Here is a 22,052-nt window from a genome sequence, read left to right as displayed (position 1 = left end):
CTACTCAATTGGCATGATGTACTTGTCCACTCTACCTCAACTACACACAAGAATAGTAATCCTCCTTATTTTACCATCACCCCAATGTTACACTTCCATATTTCGTGAATTCTGAAGTTCTTTTATCTAATCAAAACATTTTTATTGTTCCATTTTTCCCTTTACCTTATAACCCTTAGTCCTATTCTTTGTCCTCACCATGATTTCAAACTCCTTCTTTCTTTAATTTTTTCATAGGCCAGCAATCCTGTACTGGCTATACTAAGCTTAGAAAGATAGTTTATGAATGAAGAGGTTAGGATTCTAATACTGCACAGCATTCTTGCCTTAGATGCCTGTACTTTCCCTCCTTTCCTATGATGTGTAGTGAAATCTGATTCATTACTTAGTAAGAGACCTCAGTTGTTTCTGATTCCATGTAGACCTTCAGAAAGACTTGCTCTGGCTCCTGTGGCCTTATGTTGATGATTTGTCCAGTTGCTAGAGTCAAGTTAGTCAATAAGAAATACTTTAAATGCAGTAGCCATTAGCTACAAGGGGGAATCAGGAAGCAAGGTGAATTTTCATTTCCACAGATATTATTTATCTATAATATATTCCTGGATGGCCTATGGGAAATTGTGCCATGATTTTAATGACCACAAGTCATGAGGTCTTTCAAAGAGATATGTGATATAGAAAAGAACATCTGATTAAGAAAATATAATTAATCTGGACAAATAAAAGTCAAGGATCTTAAGGGAAATAAGAGAAATGGGGGAGATTGAGAAGCCAGGACTACCAAATTTCATACTTTATTATAAAACACTAATGATAAAAATTATTAGGAATAGTTGATCAATGGAACAGGCTAAGTCAGCATGACCCTCTCAACCCCAAACATGAGAACTCAGTGTTTGGTAGACAAAAGAACATGGACAATTAAGACATAATTGGCAATGACTTCTGAGAAAAGAAGAAAGCAGATTGTCAGAAAACAAGTTTAGATCAATATCTTATAAAATATACTACGATAATTTGAAAATTGATATGAAATTTGAATATAAAAGGTCACAAAATAAAATGAGAGGAGAATGGATAGTTATATATGACTATGACTATAGGAATAATTCCTAAACACAAGCCAAATTTTAAAAAATTAAATTAAATAAAATTTAACCTTAAATATATAATTTTTTAAATTAAAAAAAAAACTTTTGTATAAATGAAATCACTAAAGCTAGAATAAGAAGAGAAGCTGTTGATTGGGGAAAATTTTTCATATAAATATCTCCGATAAAGATCTGGTATCTAGGATATACAGAGAATTTTCACAGAAGCAATTCCCAAATAGATAAGTAGTCAAAAAATATAAACAAGAAAGTTAAAAAAATGTAAACTACTAACAGCAATATGAAAGATGATTTCAAGTTACTAATAACTAGAGACATGCAAATTTGAGCAACCCTAAAGTTATACATCATATTCATGACATTGTCGAATATGGCAAAAATAAAAATTTTAAATGTTGGAGGGCTAGTGGGAAGAAAATCACACTAGTGCGTGGTTGGCGAAATTATGAATTAGTTCAACAATTTTGAAAAATAATTTGCTGTTATACTAGAAAAACCACAAAACTGTTCATAGTACTTAGTGATTCTAATACTAGTGGAATACTCTTATACTCCAAGGTGGTCAGTGATAGAGAGATAGGTCCCATATGGACAAAAATATACACAGCAGTACTTTTTGTGGTTACAAAGAACTGAAAGAAAAATGGGTGATCCTATAATGAAGGAATGGGTAAGTAAATTGTGGCATTTGATTTAATATAATATTATTTAGAGGCAGCTAGGTGGTGCAATGGATAGAGCACCAAGCCTGAAGTTAAAAATACCTGAGTTCAAATCTGACCTCAGACACTAGCTGTATGGCCCTGGGTAAGTCACTTAACCCTGTTAGTCTCACTCATCTGTAAAATGAACTGGATGCCAAGAAAACCTCAAATTGGGTCATGAAGAGTTGAACACAACTGAAATGACAGAACAGCAACAAAATATTATTGTGCACTAAGAGACAATGTGGAGAAATCAGAGAAACTTGGGAAGATGTACACCTATTGATGCAAAGTGAAGTAAAGAGAACCAAGAGAATAATATACACTGTACCCTTATTGATGTGAAGGAAAATAATGCTGAAATTCATTTGAATTCTGATCAATACCATGACTGAAGAATGACAGTGAAACATGCCTACCCTTCTTTTTCTTTTTAATTTATGTAATTAAGCAAGCATTTCCATAACGTAGTATAATAAAAAGATAATTGCACATGAAACTGTAAATCTTTTATGTAAAACTTGCTATTCCTTTTAAATATGTAATAGTTATCATGTAAATTTCTTTTATTCCTTTTTCTCTTCTTTTTTTCCCTATCCCTCCACTCTAGAGATAGTTGCCATTAGACATGAAAGGTGTATATCTATATCTATCTATATATTATACATATTATATATGTAAAATAATTTGTGCATATATGCAAATATTTGTATTATACATATATAATTTATATATATAATATTATATACATCTATCAGTTTTTTCTCTGGATGCAGATAACATCTTTCTTCATATGCTCTTTATAGATAATTTAGGTATTTATAATAGACAGAATGACATTTTTATTCATTCTTTTTTTTATTTTGTTTTTTGTTTTTGTCAGGGCAATTGGGGTTAAGTAACTTGCCCAAGGTCACACAGCTAGTACATGTGTCAAGTGTCTGAGGCTGGATTTGAACTCAGGTCCTCCTGACTCCAGGGCTGGTGCTGTACTCACTGCGCCACCTAGCTGCCCCTTTATTCATTCTTAAAACAATATTGCTATTACTGTATGCAATGTTCTCTCGGTTCTGCTCATTACATTCTTCATTATTTCATTTAAGTCTTTCCATGTTTCTCTAAGATCATCATTTCTTATAGCACAATAGTATTCCATCACAATTATATACCACAACTTTTTCAGCCATTCCTCTGTTGATGGGCATCTCTGCAATTTCTAGTTCAACTTTTCTTGGCAGAGGGATGGGGTATACTCTGGGTGCACAATGAACCATGTGTTACAGGACATTGACACTAGTTTGTTTTGCTTAATTACATTTATTTGTTATAAGGGAAAGTTCTCTTTTTGGGGGAGAGGTTATTGGGAAACAACAAAGAAAACAAATGATAAAAGAGAATGGGATTTGGAATTCTGAACTAGGCTTAAAATATAAGAATGATAGACTCTAGGCCAAGGATGGAATGTAACAAATAAATATTCAGTAATTTAATTGTTACATTAATAATTATGATTTATGCATATTAATACATATCTTATATGTACATATTTACCTAAAAATGTATAGATCCCCAATCAAAGGTTTTAAATAGAAAACATAGAGGTAAGAAGAATACTACCTACAAAGACCGGCTAACCCAGGTCCCACACAGAATAGCTATTATAATACAGGAAGAAGATTAAAAGTGGAAAATTCAAATAATCAGTAAGACATAACACTCTTTCAGATGTCTATACAGAAACATATAAATGAATGAATAATACACAAAGTGAACAAGATATTAAGGAAGTTAAATTTAGCCTCAAATGTATAATCGATATTTTTGGGGATGTAACTTGTGTCTAGAATATTGTGAGAGAATGGAAGGGCATAAAAGATGTGTTAAAGCAGTTTTACATATCAAATGCATATAGTAAAATATTTATTACTGTAAGGAAATCTCTGATGTGGAGGGGAGAAGCATACTGCAGAGCAGTTGAATAGGGATTGAGGGGAAAACAAAACTGCATTTTGTGAGGAGAATGCTACCACCAACTTAGCCAAAGGCAGAATTATGAAGATAGTGTCAATTCCTAGGGGGCAGGAACTCTTTAATTTTTGTCTCTATATACCCAGTTCCCAACACAGAGCTAAGCACATAGTAAATGCCTTCTTGCCTGTTTACGATTGAGTTCAGGAAATGGATCACAAATAAGGTTTAATGAGTTACAGGCATCAGAAATGTTTGGCTTGTGGAGAGGAGGACACAGGTCAGACATCATAGTTACCAACCAGTATTTGAAGGGCCATCTCGTAAAAGAAGAATTAAAATTTTTATTTTATTCTTTTGTCCTAGAAAGTAGAACTCAGCAATGAATGAAGGGTGCAGAGAGGTGGATTTTTTCTTGATGTGTAGAGAAACTTCCTAATAACTACCACTTCCTTTGCCTTTCTTTGTATCTCCTGTACTTAGAGGAGTGCCTGATACATAGTAAGTGGTTAATAAATGCTTGCTGACTTGACCTGTTACAAAGTGGATTACCTCAGAGTGCATTTCCTCCATCAACGTAGATCTTCAGGAGAAGACTGGATGAACCCTTGTCAGGGATGTTTTAGATAAGATTCATCCATCCATCCATACATAGAGGGTTAGACTAACTGATCTCTGAGGTCTTTCCCAATACCTTATTTATGTAAGATATAAAATATCTTATATCTAAAATATACTAGAAATATATATATATATTTTCATTTACAATATACCTTCCTCACAACAGTTCTATGAAACAGGTACTATAAATTCTATTATTCCCATTTTGTAAATGGGAAAACCAGAGCCCGGAGAGGTTAAGTAGTTCAGGTCACACAGTGAGTAGATGGGGGAGCTCATGTGTGAAGGCTTACAAATTTCTGACCCTTACTTTCAGTGCCCTCCCTACTTATGTTCCACTTCTATATCTCAGACATCACTATAGGGATCCAGGGTAAGGGTTGGACTTTGAAGGCTGGGGGAAAACTGCTATGATTTTTACCAAGGTTAAAGAAGATTAAAATGTTTTTAAAGCAACCTTGATTGGGAAATCACATGATAAAAGAGCAACATTTAGCCTGAAGAGTATGTGTGGAAGTGGGAAATGAATCAGTTAAAGGAACTTGAAATGTTTGGCTCGTGGAAAGGAGGATATAGGTCAGACATCATAGTTACCTTCCTATGGGCCATCATACAAAAGAGGGATGGATGAGACCATCTGCAATCTCTTGTTAGTGTGTATATATGTATGTTTTTGTATGGCATGCAGTCATGTGCTATCACTGTCTATATATATAAACCTGAGATCTTTTTCAGCTTCAGCTGCCTCCTTTTTATTTTCCTGCTGAATCTCTGATTCGATGCCAAGCTGTCAGTTGCCACAACAGCACAGTGTCCCCAAACCATGGGGCATGGAGTGATCACACTGATCCCATATCCTAAGATGACTCTGAATACAGGTTCATCTTAGACTCCATCTGAGGGACTTTGTTTTTCCATAAGGGACTTATTATAACACAAACTCATTCATCTAAACCCAGTCTCTTGGCATGGACCCCGGGGCGATGTGACAACAGTGAGCCAGTGTGTATACACTTAAAGGCGATTTTTTGAGGTAACTTGGGGGAGGGGTGGGGTAGAATTCCCTGGAGGTCCTAAAGTTGTACCAGATGCCAGCTCACAGTCTGGTAGTACCTTAACTTGCCCATTGCTCTAATATCACTGGTTGTAAACTGGTCTAAAAATTATTGGCCTGGCAATTTTGAGAATTTTCATCATGAAGCTATGTAACTGTGCTGAAGACCTATTAATCAGTCTGACTTTTAGCAAAATGGAACAGGAAAAGGAATGGCCATTGATAATTTTGGTGATGAAGCAAGGGAGGCAGGCAGGCATGGATGAATAGGCTGAATTCAAATGTTTGAATGTTAGATAGTAAATAATATAATTTTATAATTGTAACAATAATATATAAAAGATATTGATGATACATCTCATTTACATACTGTTTTACCCATAACAACGATTTAAGACCATAAGATCATAGGTATGGAGCTAAAAGGGACCCCAGAGGCCACATAGTTAAACTCTCTTCACAGGTGATGAAACGGGGCCTCCAGGATGTAAAGTGACTTGTTCAAGGTCACACATCACCAAAAAAAAAAAATCACCAAAAAAAATCCCGCATGGGAGGGATTTGAACACAGGTCTTATGTGCTTTCTGCCATACCATGCTGCCTTCTACTATAGGCAGTGGGATAACAGAGGTCATCAGGTCCACATCCTTCATTTAATAGATGAGGGAGCAATGGCCTTGGCCCTACATGGAACCCAGGGCCTCTGACTTCAAAATTCAGGGTTTTTCTCTCCTATATACCATCTCCTCTAGTACAAGTATTATTATCATTACCACAGTTCATCCTTCCTTTTTGGAGAGTACTTCCTCTTCCCTTTCCCTTCTTAGAGCCCATGACCTCCTTCAAGGCTCAGCTCAAGTGCTACCTCCCCAAGAAGCCTTTTCTGAGCCTATCTACTGTTAGTGCTTTGCACTCACCCGTTATCTTTTAATTATTTGTATAATTTTGTATATGTATGCACATGCACTTGTTGTCCTTCTATCCTTTGCCCTCTTTCATTTTTATCCTTGCATTCCCAGTACCTAGAACAGTGCCTGACTCACAGGAAGAGGAAAATTGACTTCATCTGTGATTTCATTGGTACAGAGAATTTCCAGATGAGATATTTCCCTCTCTCTATGTGGTTCAGCACCTTTTCTGCAATTTATAGTCTTAGGAAAGGGCTTTTTTAACTTGGAGTCCATTAACTCGTTTTAAAAAAACAACTATTTCAGTATAATTGGCTCCCTTTGCAATCCTATATACTTTATCTTATACATTAAAAAAAGACATTATTTTGAGGAATCCATAGACTTCACCAGAGTGCTATTATCCAAAAAAGTTTAAGAACCCTCTCTTAGAGAATTATCTAGTGCACTTAAATGGTAAGTGACTTGTCCAGGGTCACATGGCCAGTATGTGTGGGAGAGGAGACAATCCTGTCTTTATGACTCCAGTACCAACTCTCTCCACCACACCACACTGCTTCTCTATCTGGCACGCAGTAGATAATTAATGAATGCTTTTTGATCGTCTATATTTTACAAATGAGGAAAATGAGGGTCAAGGTAGTGAAATGACTTGCCCAAAGTCACCCTACGCTATTAGATGTCAAAACCTGGACACATTCAAGGCTTTAAAGTCCATGACGAATGACCTTTTCACTACAGCATGGTGCTTACTACCAAAAACACCTATTTTTCTTCTTTTTGATATTTTCTTTTGGTACCTAGAACAACTCGGGTGACTCTAGCCCTCATCTAACTGGCTGGGTAATTGAAGCACAAATGGTTATGGTATTTTTAGCTATCCAAACAATTTTCTCAACCCCCCTACTTCTCGTTGTGTTGATCAATTCATGCAAAGATTTGCTCAATTTAATTAAAGAAACAGTCCTTCCTTGTTCTTCATGTACTGTGAAACCGAGCACCTAGTTTTAAAATATTATGGCCAATTATACATATAAATCTTGCACAGGTAATGAACATATTCTTTAGATTGCAAGAAGGCCTGGACACTTATCTTATTCTTTAAGATAAAATACCACATCCATATAATGCATTACTAAGCTTTCTTCTCTCTATACACATTGCCTGGAATCCCATTTTCCATTAAATAATAATCATTGTAATTAATAGACTGGTTATTTTATCTCCCTAATCTGGTTACAGTAATTTGTCAAAGGTATGCAAATGAATGCTAAAAAAGCAGTTCATTCTTATTTTCTAAAGGGTGTGTGTCACTATTCAAAGCATTTAAAATGTAATTCTCCATTGAATTTAATAAGATACTTGACTCCATATAATTCTTTGAAAGAAAAGCCACTGAATGTTTTACCTCTCCTACACCCCATTTGATATGTTTTAGATTAATTTCTCTTTTAGTTGGTGATTGCTAATGGGCTGATAGGTTACCCAGAATTTGAGCATCGCCCAAAACGTCATTGGACCGGATAGAGTCAGATTTATCCCTGGGTTTTCATGGTGTCTTCTCTAAAAGTGGCCTTTCAATGGATGTAATGCCCTGGAATGATGCTGATCATTCACACAAAGCATGGCTGCCTTGGTGAAAACAGCTCTTCCCACCTTAAACCTGATGAGTAGGTTTGGTCTCCAGCAGTGCTGGAAATGGCACTTGGAGTTGAAGTCAAAAGACCTGGCTTCAAATTATAACATTGCCACTTATTAGCCCTATGACCTTGAGCTAGAATCATTCCTTCAGCTGTCTCAAATTTTTCAGAGACACTCCAATTTTTCCTCTCCCCTTACCCCTCCCTCATTCTCTTTCTAATCCACAAATTTTCTCACCAATACAATAATCATTGGAGGTAATTGGTATTATTATTCCCATTTTACAGATTGGGAAACTGAGGCTGAAGGAGATTATGTGACTTGTCCAGAGTCACAGAGCTAGAAAATGGATGAAACTGGATTTGACCTCACATCTTCCTGAATCCAAATCCAAGAAGACCACTATCCATTGTACTACCTAGTTATTTACCTAATATTCCCTGTGTCTCCTTGACAAGTTTCATGTACCCTCCTGCAGACACGTATACCTCAAGTTGGGGACCAGTAGATTAGATGATTTCTCTGTTCTCTTCCAGCTTTGGAACATTCCAAGCTGAGGTAATTTTTTTTCCTTTTTATCTTTTTATTCCCAGTGCCTAGCATGGCACTTTGAGTATAGTAGGTGCTTTATGCATGTCTGATAGACTGAATCAAATGAAATTTAATTCGAAAGTACTTTGACAAATGTATGTTCCTCATCTATGCAAGGCATTCAGACTGTATAAAGCATCCCCTAGCAAGGATTCTGTAGGCACCAAGTTGAAAAGAACCTGATTAATGATAGCACCTGAGATAAGTGGCACTTTAACCAACCTTAACTGTTGATGTATGATGACATAATGTCCCCTCCAATTAATGACAAGGATATAAAACACCTGTATTTAGCAGAGCAGATGCTGCTTTTATGGTTAGATGCACAGACTAAATTGACTTCTAAAGGACCATCTATAACTTACTTTCCTATTATTTGTTTCTATATTTGTTTCATTATGTATGTTATAGGTGGAAGATGAAATTTAACCTCAGATTCTGCACCTGTGCAACTGAGAGGTATATGCAAGCCTGTGATTTAACTAAAGACAACTTCTACAATACAAATGCAGCAGAAGGTGACAGTAACCTGTTCTGTTCAGAGGGTGCCTTTCATCCCAGGAGAGCCCAGAATGCTCGGGATGGATTAATAATCAATCACTTACTATTTATTGGGTACTGACTGTGTTCAAGACACCGAGAAGTTATGGTGAGTACTAAGAAGTAGAAGGGATATTCCCTTGGGGGTCTTATAATTTAGCTGTGGAAATTATCTACACATATTAAAAGATAATGGCATAAGGTGATGCATGATATGTGTCCAATGAATGGCATAGACAATGAACTGCAGCATGAGGTAGTGGATAGGTACTGAACTTTAAATCAGAAAGACCCGGGTTCAAATCCTGCCTCAGGTTAAGTCCTTAATCTCTCTGGTCCTTAGTTTCTTCTTTCATAAAGTGAGTGGGTGGGAGCTGATGCCATCTAAGTTTTAAATCTATGCTTTATGAGTACTATAGGAGAGCTCACCAAGGGGGAAGTTATGTAGGAAAGATGAGACCAGCTTGATGAAGGGAAGGGATGCGGGGGTGGAGGGGGAGGAAGGAGAAGGTGAGCCCTGTGAATAGAATATTATAGAAATGGGAGTCTCAGGGCTATCAGCCAAAGTAAGTGAATAGGAGCAGTCACACTGCCCATCTCAGGGCTGGTGAGCCATAGATTTGGGGAGGAATAGTGTCCCAGATGCCAACTACCTCCTGTACCTTCAGAAAAAGCCATTTTTCCCTGGCCATAATTTTAGTTCTTTTTGAAGATAAGGAAGGAAAGTGGATTATGACTTATTTATGGCTAATGATCCTTTGTAGTCTTTCAAGACCATGGATTCTAACTTCTGTCTACCTTAACCCTACGTAACAATTGAAAGGCTAACTCTTTAGCAGTAGTGGGTGTATAAAAAGATAACCTGTGTTTTAAATGTAAAGTTAAAAGATAGTTTCCTCTTGCCTGACTATGGCAACATTTTTATAAAACAGCAAGATCAACAACTCTAATTTAGAGACTCTTATGGGAGATTGTGATCTCTTACACTTTACTGGGTGATAGTACCTTGCTGGAGAATTGACTCAGAGGATGGGAGGGCAAGAACTGTCTGGCATCTCACATTCTTGCTGATTCTGCTACTTTGGTTACTGGGCATAGTGAGAAAATGCTGAGGAAACATAGCTTGGATTGGCTTGGACCTAGAGCACATACTCAGAATGTGCTGAGCCTTAAGGTAACCTTAGCTTTTGGGGCAGTCATATCCCGCTGTTGCTTCTTACTTAGCTTGCGGCCCACTGAAATCTCTAGGTAATCTGGAAAAGATAGCTCCTGCTCAAAAAATAAAACCCAATGCATCTGACTAGATTTTGTCTCTTGTCCTTTGGAGGAACTCCTTAGTGAAGGTTGACTTATCTATTTACCTTTTCTTTGTTCCTCTTGTCCATGGATAAATAAATACAAGGTAATTTTGGGAGGGACTGGGCACTAACAGCTAGCTACTTTGTCAAAGGATTCTCATAGGAAAAGACACCTGAGCTAAGCCTTGAAGTAATTTAGGGTTTCTAGGAGGGAGAGGTGAGAAGAAACTGTATTCTAGTCATGTCAGATGGCCTGTGAAAAGTCAAGGAGGAAGGTCATGGCATATGGATTTCAAGACAGCACGTAGACTAGGTTGATTGGAAGATGGAGTGTAAGAGGAGAAATAATGTGAAATACCTGGGACAGTCAGTGAGATCCAAATTTTAGAGGAGTTTAAGGCAAGGTTGAGGGATTTGTATTTTAACAAAAAGAAGCTGAATGTAGTGGAGAGAGTGCTGGACTTGAAGCCAGTAAGAGCTGAATTCAAATTCTGCCTTAAATGCCTACTTGTTTTATAACCTTAGGTGAGTCATGTAAACTTTCCAATCATAGTTTTCTCATCTATAAAATGGGGACAATAATTGCACCTGCCTCATAGTGTTATTATGAGAACCAAATGAAATAACGTATTTAAATTGCTTTGCAAAACTTAAATGCTACATAACTTCTAGCTATTATGATTAATCTACAGACAAAAAAGAGCCTGAAGATTTTTGAGCAAGGGAGTGGAGGGTGGTTTGGAGAGAAGAGAGAGAGAGAACAAAACCAAGGCGACAAATTAGGAAGTTATTATTAGTCTATGTGAAAAGTGATAAAAGTAAGAACCAGGATTGTAGTCATGTGAGTAGGGAGAAAGGAAGAGATGTGAGATATTTTGTAGAAATTGGATAGACAAGACTTACGAAAACTTATTAGATATGGGAGACTGAAGGAAACATAACTCAGAAATTGGGAACCTGGTTGATCAGAGGTGTGGTTGTGCCATCAACATATTATGGAAAGGACATTTGGATCATGTAACCAACAAGATGAAGCATATTTTCTCTGATCCTTACAACCTCTCAAACATGTCCAAAAGAGAAATTATGTGACCAAGATGAAGCAATTTCAGCTGTATCCATGATCCAGGAATTTGGAACCCAAAAGAAGGTTAAAAAATAAAGCCATGAACTGACACCTACCCTGAACTCATGCAGCACCCCCTCTCATACCACCCACCATGCTACTAGCAATGAGGTTGTACTAGCCAACTTGAGTAATTGGACTTGTAATAAAACCTGACCTTAAACCCTGATCCCCTCTTCATCCTTCTACTGCCATGGAGATCTGAGCTCAAGGCTTTGGAGATTTGTTGGGGCAGGAACAACTGGAACTAAGATAACATTCTTTGCTGCAAAAGATCTCTGCAAAAGATGGAGAAACAGAGCAAAAGATGCATGATTCAAATTTGGGTTTGAAATAGAATTCATTCCCATACTCCATCCCACCTTCTTCCCAGAGCCTCAGATACCCCAACTTTAAATGACAGAAATATTCTCTGGCTGCAGTGTTACCAGAATGGAACCAAAGAACTGAAGAACAGAGGGAATTAGAGAGGACACTATGTACAGAGGGGTTGTGGGAGGGGGCGAGACAGGACTGAGTACAACTACACTAAATCTGAGAGATAGAGCCCATCATCTAGCTGGGAACCAATTCTGTCCCCTCAAAAGTAATTTAGGTCAGAGATGTAGGCTGGTGAACCATGAATTGCTTAGCATGGGGGGAGGCGAAGATGCTTTGAAATCCAGCTCCCAAGGAAATCATCACCAGAGGGGAAAAGAGTTAGAAAGTGAGCAGTAGGGAAAAATAAGGAAACAAAGACTGAAATTACCAAAGATTTCAGGAAGAATAAAACTCACAACCATTGCATATAAGCAGATAAATCAACAGGGTAAACATTAAGAGCAGAAGGAAATATGATCTGCAGATCTAGTAAATGAGTTCAGGAATCTATGAATAAATACCGCAAAACAAAGGAAAATGATCCCACACTTGATGAGAATATGGAACAACCACATACTGTTCCTGGTTTGAAAGAGAAATGAGAATTATGAGAACAGAATTTATGGCCTATACAGGAAGAATAATTGGCAGAACATAAAAACTTGAATTTGAAAAGGCAGGAACTTCTGACCACAAAAATGAAATACTAATTTTTCTGAAAAAATAATAAATCATCTACAGAAAACAAACAAACAAACAAACAAACAACACCCCCCCCCAAGACTGGAAACTCCAAGATACATAGTGGTTAAATTTATCAATTCAATTCAGAAACAACTTCACCTCTATCTCTTTGTGTACATTTAGAAAGAAGTCTTTTACTGGTCTTTCTATTGTCACTTCATTGCTGCTGCTTCTGTACTAACCTGCTGAATTCATTTATTTTACCTGCATTTTTGTTGTCTGGGGAAGAAGCAAATAATCCAATAAAATGAACAAGAGGGACGAAATGAATAAAAAACAAACCTCTACAATCTGTCACAAGAAACATATCTAAAAAACAAAGATACAAAATAAAACTGAAGGGAAAAATTACTATTCATCAAGGGAATTAAAAAAGCTGGAGTTATAATCATGCTAACATGTCAAAAACAAACATCAAAAAAAGGAATAAACAATTAAAATATATCTTGCTGAAAAGAAACATAGCCATAAACTAATAACAGAATAAACTTAAATGTTCCAAATAAATTAGCATCCAAATTCACAAAGGGAATATTAGCTGAGCTATAAGAAGACATAAGGAGTAACACAATAGTGGCAAGAAACTTCAATTTTCCTCTCTCAGTTTTAGACAAGTCCAACAGAAAGATGAACAAAAGGAAAACTCTATAAAGGACTTATAATATCTAGAAAGGCTTAATGGGATTGTGAAGGAATATGCATATTTCTCAGTATCACATGGAACTTTTATAAAAATTAATGCTGGTGTGATAGTGGAATGATAGGAATACTAGTACATTGTTGGTGGAGTTGTGAAGTGGTACAACCATTTTAGAAAGCAATTTGGAATTATTCAAATGAAGTGACTAAAATATCCCTACACTTTGAAGCAGAGATTCCATTACTGGGAATCAATCCCAAGGAAGCCACTGATAAGAATGTAGTCCCCCATATCCATTAAAATATTTACAGCAGCATTTTTCATGAAAACTAAGAATTAGAAACAAAGTAGATGCCCATCAATTGAGGAATGGCTAAATAAATTGTGGCACATGAATAGAATAGAATATTACCGTGTTGTAAGAAGGCATCTAGGTGGTGCAGTAGAGAGAGTGCCAGGCCTGGAGTCAAGAGAACTCATCTTTATGAGCTCAAATCTGGCCTCAGACACTTACTAGTTGTGTGACATTGGGCAAGTCACCTAAATCTGTTTGCTTCAGTTCCTCATCTGTCAAATGAACTAGAGAAGGAAATGGCAAACCACTCTCATATCTTTGCCAAGAAAACCCCAAATGGGGTCATAAAGAGTTAGACATGGCTAAAAAATGACTGAACAACAACAAAGTGTTGTAAGAAATAATGTATGTATTTAATAAGAGAAGAATGGAAATATCTACATGTTTATGCAGAGTGAAGTAAGGAGAGCTAAGAAAACAATATATACAGTACCTATAACGATTAATTGGAAAGGACGACCACACACACACACACACACACTAAATAAAAGTGAATATAACAGAATTATAAAGCTCAAGGATGACTCAAATGAAGATACAAGAAAGCACTCCCAACTCATTCCTTTCTGGAGGTGGGAGTTTTACAAAAGTTAAATGTTGCCATTAAGAAAAAAACAAACTTTTTCAATCTATTGATCAGTTGTGCTTATTTTTTCCTTTTCCTTTTATTTTTTTCTTTATAAAATGCTATCTATTATATGATGGCTCTCTGGAATGGAGAAGGGGCGGATTCTGGGGACAACTGAAATAAAAAAAGCTCAGAGGATATCAATAAAAACTTATTTAATAAATTAAAAAACACATACTATCAAAGTTTGAAAAACTATTTTAAAAACTTCTAAAAATCATACTATAGAAAGTTGAAAGAGCAGTTTTTGGAAGGAAAGGTTGGAGGAGGGTGACAACAGGTGCTGTTTTGGACATGATAAATTTGAGATGCTAATAGTATCTGGATGGAGATGCTCAGAAAGCTGCTGATTATTCAAGGCTAGAGTTTAGGAGAGAGATTAGGACTGGATAAGGAGGTTTGTGAATCAGCTGCATAAGGATCACGATTCATCCCATAATAGTTGATGAGCTTACCTAGACAGTAAAGAAAGCTCAGAGGACTCAGGACATAACCTTGGATGCTAGACACCATTAGTGAGCAGGAGATAAATGAATATTTAGAAAAGAAGATTGAAAAGTAATGCTCAGATAAGTAGAACAACAAAGAAAGACCAATGTCATGGGAGCCAAGGCAAGAGAGAGTATCCAAGAGAGATTATCCAAATATCCAAGACCATAGCGTCCAAAACTGCATAGAATTTAAGTATAATGAAGACTGAGAAAAGGCCATTGGATTTAGCAGTTAAGAGATAATTAGTAACTTTGAAGAAAGAAGATTCAGGTGGGATTGGAAACTAAATTTAAAAGTGTTAAGAACTGAATGTGAAGTGAAGAAATAGAAATACTTTGCATAGATAATTTTCTTAAGGGTTTATATATGAAAGGGAGAAGAGATACAGAGTTAGCTTGCGGTGATTATATGTCCAAGTGAAAGTGTTTTTTTTAAGATGGGGGGGAGCCTGGTTTGTTTGTAGGTATCACAGAAGGGTGCAGTATATAAGAAGAACTGGAAGGTGAGAGAGAATGAGAATGATCTCAGGGACAAGTTCCAGGAGAAGAGAGAAAGAGAAGAGAGGTAGACTCAAGAACATAAGCAGAAGACATGACCTTGACAAGGAGGAAAACTGCCATTCCTTCTAGACTGGAGAAAAACAACGGATGATAGGGAACAATATTTGAGATGTGGAGTAGGGGAGAAGAGGGAAATCATAGCAGGTGACCTCTATTTTCTTGGTGAAGAAGGAAAAGAGGTCCTCTGCTGAGAAGGTAAAGAAAGGAGGAGTGAGATGGGGACTTGGGAAGAGAAATCTTGAAGTAGTTATTTATAAGATTGTGATACAGCGATGGTCAGAGAAGAATTAAAGAATTTCCTTAAAGCATTGAGGACCTGGATCATTTTGCATTACATATGTGGGAGTAGGAGAAGGTATACAGTAGGTAACTCAGGCTTAGGTTTTGGTGACAAGGGAGCAAGGAATTCTGGGTTCAACCATAAGGTCAGTTATAGGGTTAAGACTATGAAGGAAGGAAAGTCAGGCCATAGGTCATGATCTGTGAGAACAGGAATTGGTGGAAGGACTAGAGGTCATGACTGAAGATGAATAATAGGGTTAGGAGGAGTGAGGAAGAGAGAGAGGTAGAATGAGAGGAGGATATGTCAAATGGAAACTTTGAGAGCTCTGGATCATGGAGCTTGCACAGTCATGTGTGATGGTGAGGTGAAAAGTATGGTTATCTGTATGAATGGCGGATATGGACTCAGTTTCTAGGAGTTGGGGTTGATGAACTGGGCAGCCAATGTGTTTAAGGGGATTATCAAGTCCTCAAGTATGAAGGTTGGCATTGAGATGAAGAAGACTTTGAGCCAGATAATGAAGTCCTTAAAAAAGGAGAGAAAATTATGTGGAGGCTACTAGATAACTGCAGAGAAGATCTGAACCAGATGACAGAGTAGATCTGAAATCCAGACAGAGGGAAGAGAAGTTACACAATGATAGTTGCAAAGCTGTGGTCTATAAGTGGCAGCAAATAGCCCAGTGTTGGGTTAAGGAAAGTCTAGATTTATTAGATTGTCTGCTTTGACTGGTGCTTGGTAGTTAAGTGCCTGTAACAGCAAGCACCCTGGCACACCCAGGATGGCCTGCTAGCACAGGTTCTTTGATCTGCTTTTCTAAAGGAAAGCAACTTTAAAGGGGTCAGCAGTCTTATTTTACATTTACTAGCTTAAGGGAAAGGTCAGCACCCTGAATGTGGAGAAAATAGAAACCGAGAAATTACAAGCAGAGAAATTAGCACAAAGATCAACAGACAGGACTCCAACTGTCTGAACAAAGGCATACAATCACCTACATACACCACCAGATCGGGGGAGTATTTACATCTGAGTAGACAGGGGTGCTCTTAACAAATGGCTACTCGGAGTCCCATCCAGGGAATCAAAAGGTCCTTCTCATAAGTGAATCCCCAAAGCAAAATACCAACCTCAGAACACATACACACTTCTCAGATCCAGAAGGCATCACAACCCTCCTGACTCAGTGCCTAATTAGCTTAGTACCAAAAGGTGTGAAAGCCTTTCCACAAGCAAGCCTCCCCTAAACAAGCTTTCCCTTAGGCAAGCTCCTTCCCCAGTGGGCTCTATGTGACTCAGGATGTATCACAGCTATAACTGAACATATGTGGTCACATAGGCCTATTAATGGATGGGGAAGCTCTTAATATTCCATTAACATTAAAATGCCCAAGGTTTTTTTTTTTTAATTTCATTCTTTCTGCATAGGGCATTTCATTATTGACTTGCTGTGCTACCAAAAGGGATATATTCCCTATAACTCACTAAGGGACTTAGCTTGGGTATTATTATGTGTTATAGTCTTATCACCTTACTAGGCTTAGGATCTTTATTGGTCATTTCCCCCAGTGCTTCCCCAAATGGTCTGCAAATAGAAGGTGCTTAATAAATGTTTGCTTTTGTTGTAGTTCTGCATTTGGAGATGCAGAGCAGTTGAGTAGGAGTTGAGGGAAGCATTCTACTTTCTGAAACAGCTCTCTAGAAAAATAACAGAGAAAGACTTGAGAATCTGTTGTCATTTGCTTTGGTCTTGTGACCAGTCATTTTCCTGGAATCATTCTACACTTTGGAAGACATACAGACTATGGTCCAATGCTCCCTTGTGTAACTTTGGCAAGAACCAAAAAATAATTGAAGACAGTGTCCCAATAGTTACATGAGAATCATAGAACAGTCTCAGAATTCTTAAAGCTGGGAAGGCCTTAGGGGTCAACAATTTCAGTGCCTTCATTTGACAGCTGAGGAAATGGAGGCCCAGAGAAGGGCAGAGCTTTGTCTAAGCTTTCACAAGAAATCTTCGGAGATTTATCTTATAGCCAAAAAAAAGAAAGAAAAGTATCCTTTTTATTTTTCATCTCTCTACATGAATAGTTTAAATGGACCTCTTTTTTTTTTTTACAGGTTTATACATTATTGGTAGTAACATGGCAGAACCAGGACTAGCGTCCAGATCTACTGATGTCCTGTGTGGTGTTCTCTCTGTCTCTCTCTATCTCTGTGTCTTTCTCTCCGTCTGTCCCTCTCCCCCTCCTTCTCTCTCTCTCTCTCTCTCTCTCTGCCCCCCTTTCTCCCTCTCTCTTCTCTTTTCCCTCTCCCTCTTTTTCCTTTCTTCTCTTTGTCCCTTCTCCCCTCTCCCTCCCTCCATCTCCCCCCCCCATACTTTCCCCCAGGAACTGTGATTTAATTTGCATAGAAAGTTCCACGTGATGGATTCCCTATTCTGATTGGCATTTTCCCTCAAATTTATAGTCTTAGAGAGTTGCCTGGGGCCCAAAGATGGGTGATTTGCCTAATGTCATATAGCCAGTACATGTCAGAGGTCAGACTTGAACCCAAGTCTTTGTGACTCTCTCTCCACTTCATCATGCTGCCTGTCTGGCAGTTCTCTTTCCATTTCATTGAGCTATATTTATAGAAATTACTTGTAGGGGCAGCTAGGTGGCACAGTGAATAGAGCACCAGCCCTGGAATTAGGAGGACCTAAGTTCAAATCGAGCCTCAGACACTTGGCACACCTACTAGCTGTGTGACCTTGGGCAAGTCATTTAACCCCAATTGCCCTGTCTTCCCTCCTCTAAAACAAGACATAAAAAAAAGTTACTTGTGTACTCCACCGACACATGCTGTTATTAGGATACTGCAGCTAGCTGGGTAAGTAGAGACTGTTTGGAGATATTCCTATTTAGGTATTCCTATTTAGGTATTCAGGTAAAGAGGAGATGGGTTATGATGTTAAACAGTGATGCACTATTTAAAAATAGTGTTTGTGGGGAAGTGGGAGTGGATTGACCAACTGAGATAATTGCTTCTTTGTCTGAAACCACTAGACATCTTCATTTTCCTTTGTCACCAGTTTATTTGGAGCTCAAAAAATGCCTTCTCAAGACATTTTTATGTTTTGAAGGAAAAAAGTAGTGCCTCCTTTGACCAAAAAGAGGTGTGACTTCAATAACACACAAACACTTAGTCTGACATATTCCCCAGTGCAGTCTTGGGGAGTTCAAGAGTTAGCAGCAAAACGCTGAGCTTGATAGGTTTGTGTTGTGTGTATGTGGGTATTTTTTTTTTAATGGCAAAGATGTATGAGAGTTGTCTCCTAAGCAAAAAATAAACAAATGCCCACTCTCAGACATTTGTGCTCATAACACAGTTTTTAGCATGTGAATTGGGTCCTGAGAGATTAAAGACAGCTGGCGCACACCATAGTGACCATGGAGAAGAACAGTGCAGTGTGAGACTTGAAGGAAATCTAAACAGTGTGACTAGTCACAGACAGTAATTAAGGAGCACAGCAGTAGCTGCAGATTCCTCTCAAGGAAACACTATCTTTTCTTCATTTTGTTGACACAAAGATACCAAAAGGGCCTAAGAAAGATTGAAAGGAGGGATGGGAAGTGCTGTAATCCTTTCTTACTGTGAAATTTGCAAAAATCAGATACTCCCAAGGAGGAAGTAGCTGCAAGCCACCAAAAGGCATTGCTAAATGAGAGCTGAATTATTGAAGAGGGGCAACTAAGGGGCTTTTCTTTTTTTAAAGCCACAGGCCTCAAATCCTCAGTGATACACCACTGCAAAATAATACTTTTGTATTTTTTTTAAAAGAAAAGAGCTCCATTAAATTATTTCATGTAGAGAGCTGAAAAAAAGGATTCTTTTCTTTCCTTTTTTGGCTATAAGGAAAATCTCGAAAGATTACTCTGAGGGAAGGGGTGGGGGTGGGTGGGCAAGGACTTTTAAGAATAGCTTTATGAAAGAATTTTATCCTTTTATAGAATTTTCCATTCAGAACTTATACGTGAAAATATTTCAATGGAAAAGAATTATTCATATAATGGGTCACATTTTACTTTCAGCTGTGCACACATTCTGAGTGTCTCTAGTTTTCTGTGGGAGGTAGAGTTCTCAATCATTCATTCATTCAACAAACATTTATTGAGGATCTGTATGTCCTGCACCCCTCTTCCCCCCTGCCCAAATCACTGTACTGGATTCTGAGGGAGACATAAAGGTTAAATAAGATAAGTTTTCTTCCTCCCCACCCCCAATAAACTTCTAATCTAATAGGTAGATGATATTACATGTGCACAGGTAGAAAATTAGAATATAAGTGTGTAAGAGAAGTATAAAGTGCTATGAGATCAGATGAAAGAGAAATCACTTCTATGGGAGGTGAGAGGTTTTGACAGGTAGGAGAGGTGGGGATCTGGGAAGGAATCATGAGGGAAGTAGCATTTAAGCTGGGTTTTAAAGGTTGAGTAAGATGTTACCAGACAGAGATTGAGAGAAAGATGAGTTACTTCTGGAATAAGGATCAGTACTGGTACAATAGTCAGTTTCCCTCACATATGTATGGAGTAAGGGGTTAACCTATGAATTTTGGTTTTAGGGGCACCTTCAGGAATGTCCTTTGAGAATCCAGATCCTAGGGCAGATCCCACTTTACCTCCCCCATGTTCGTATAGAGATGCAATCAGGTGAAAATGAACACCAAGTTCGACCAGGTGAGTGAAGAGTCACAAAGGGGGAATGTGCAGCCAGAGGGTCGTGTTTGGAAGTGGGCGGTGGGGACAGGGAGAGGGGAATCAGCAGTGCTTCTGCATTAGCAATGGTGGTAGGCGTGATTTATGAACTAACTGCATATGAGAAATCCAGGTCCTTTGTAGCATCATCTTCAACTGAGTCTTTAAAATGTACTTGACAGCTTGAAGCAGCCTCCCATTAATTTTCTCATGACTAAATAGCTAATTTGGCTATGTAAATTTACAAGGAGTGACACATGAAACTTGGGGGTGCAGCTACATTTTCCCTTTCCCCCTGAATGCAGTATTCGGCTAAGCTTTCTTCTTAAGGTAAAGTGAGGTAAGGTAAGAGATTACATGACATATTGGCCTTGTTCCCTAATCAAGAGGAGCCAGCTTTAGGTCCAAATATAGCAGATGTCTTCCCTATGATTCACACATTACCTAGAACTCTTTGGCTTCCTGGAATTTTTCATTAAAAACTCCAAGTCCTTCAGCAATAACTTCCAACCACAAAACTCTCTAAGTAAGACCTAAAAGTCTTTAAATGTTTAAAGTGCCCTTGGCAGGGAGATGACTTCTTAAAAATTCCAGCCACAGTCAGATATGTCTCTTTCTGTGATGAGTCAGGGCAGTCGGTTTCTCCTCAGGCCTGTTGGGAGCTGGTCATGTGCAGGATGCCCATTCAGGTAGAGCTCAGTGTCCATCCATTTGATTCTTCTAAGGCTCATCACAAAAGCTCTAACCTGCTCTTTCGAACCCCTCCTCAGTACAGCTGCCAAACAGATATCAATAAAACACAGCTTTGAAAAGCTTTCCTTGCTCCTATTACCTTCAGGACATTATAGTCAATAGGAGACTAAAAACCTGAGGTCTGTATATGCCCTTGGACAGATTTCAGGGGGAATCCATGAACTTGGATGACAAAAAAAAATTACATATTTATTTTCACAAACCTTTGGTTTCCTTTTTACTCCTGAGTATTTTATTTTATGCTTTTAAAAATATTATTTTGAGCAGAGCTCCATAAGCTTCACCATAACACTTAAGGGGTCCAGGATACACAGAAAAGTTAAGAATCTCTGCTCTAGGATAAAATATAAATTCCTCTGTTTGGCATTCATAGCTCTTCACAGACTAGCTGTGAATTATCTTTCCAGGCTGATGATATGTTACTCCTTCCTCATGCACTCACTCTATATTCCAGCCAACCTGGCCTACTTGTAATTCCCTTGTATGACATTCTACCTTCTACTTCTATGCCTTTGCACTAGCTGGACACCCCCCAACCCCCAACCCATGCCTAGAATGTTCTTCCTCCTTATCTCTAACTCTCAGAAGCCCAAGCTCCCTTCAAAACTCAACTCAAGTGCCATGTCTTGCCATTGACCTTCCTTAATTCCAATTCAATCTAATCAGATAAATATTTATTAAGTGCCTACTATGTGTCTGGCACTATACTAAGCACTGGGAATACAATTAATAAAAAAAGAAAGACATTCTTGCCCTCAAGAAGCTTATAATCATTTTTTGGGGGGCAGGGCAATTGGGGTTAATTGACTTGCCCAAAGTCACACAGCTAGTACATGTGTCAAGCATCTGAGGCCAGATTTGAACTCAAGTCCTCCTGACTCCAGGGCTGGTGTTCTACTCACTGCTCCACTTAGCTGCCCCGAGAAGCTTATAATCT

The sequence above is a fragment of the Trichosurus vulpecula genome, chromosome 1 (genome assembly GCF_011100635.1).
Source record: "Trichosurus vulpecula isolate mTriVul1 chromosome 1, mTriVul1.pri, whole genome shotgun sequence".
NCBI classification, from domain to species: Eukaryota; Metazoa; Chordata; class Mammalia; order Diprotodontia; family Phalangeridae; genus Trichosurus; species Trichosurus vulpecula.
The sequence above is the reverse complement of the archived record's forward strand: the minus strand, read 5'-3'. Positions refer to the sequence as shown.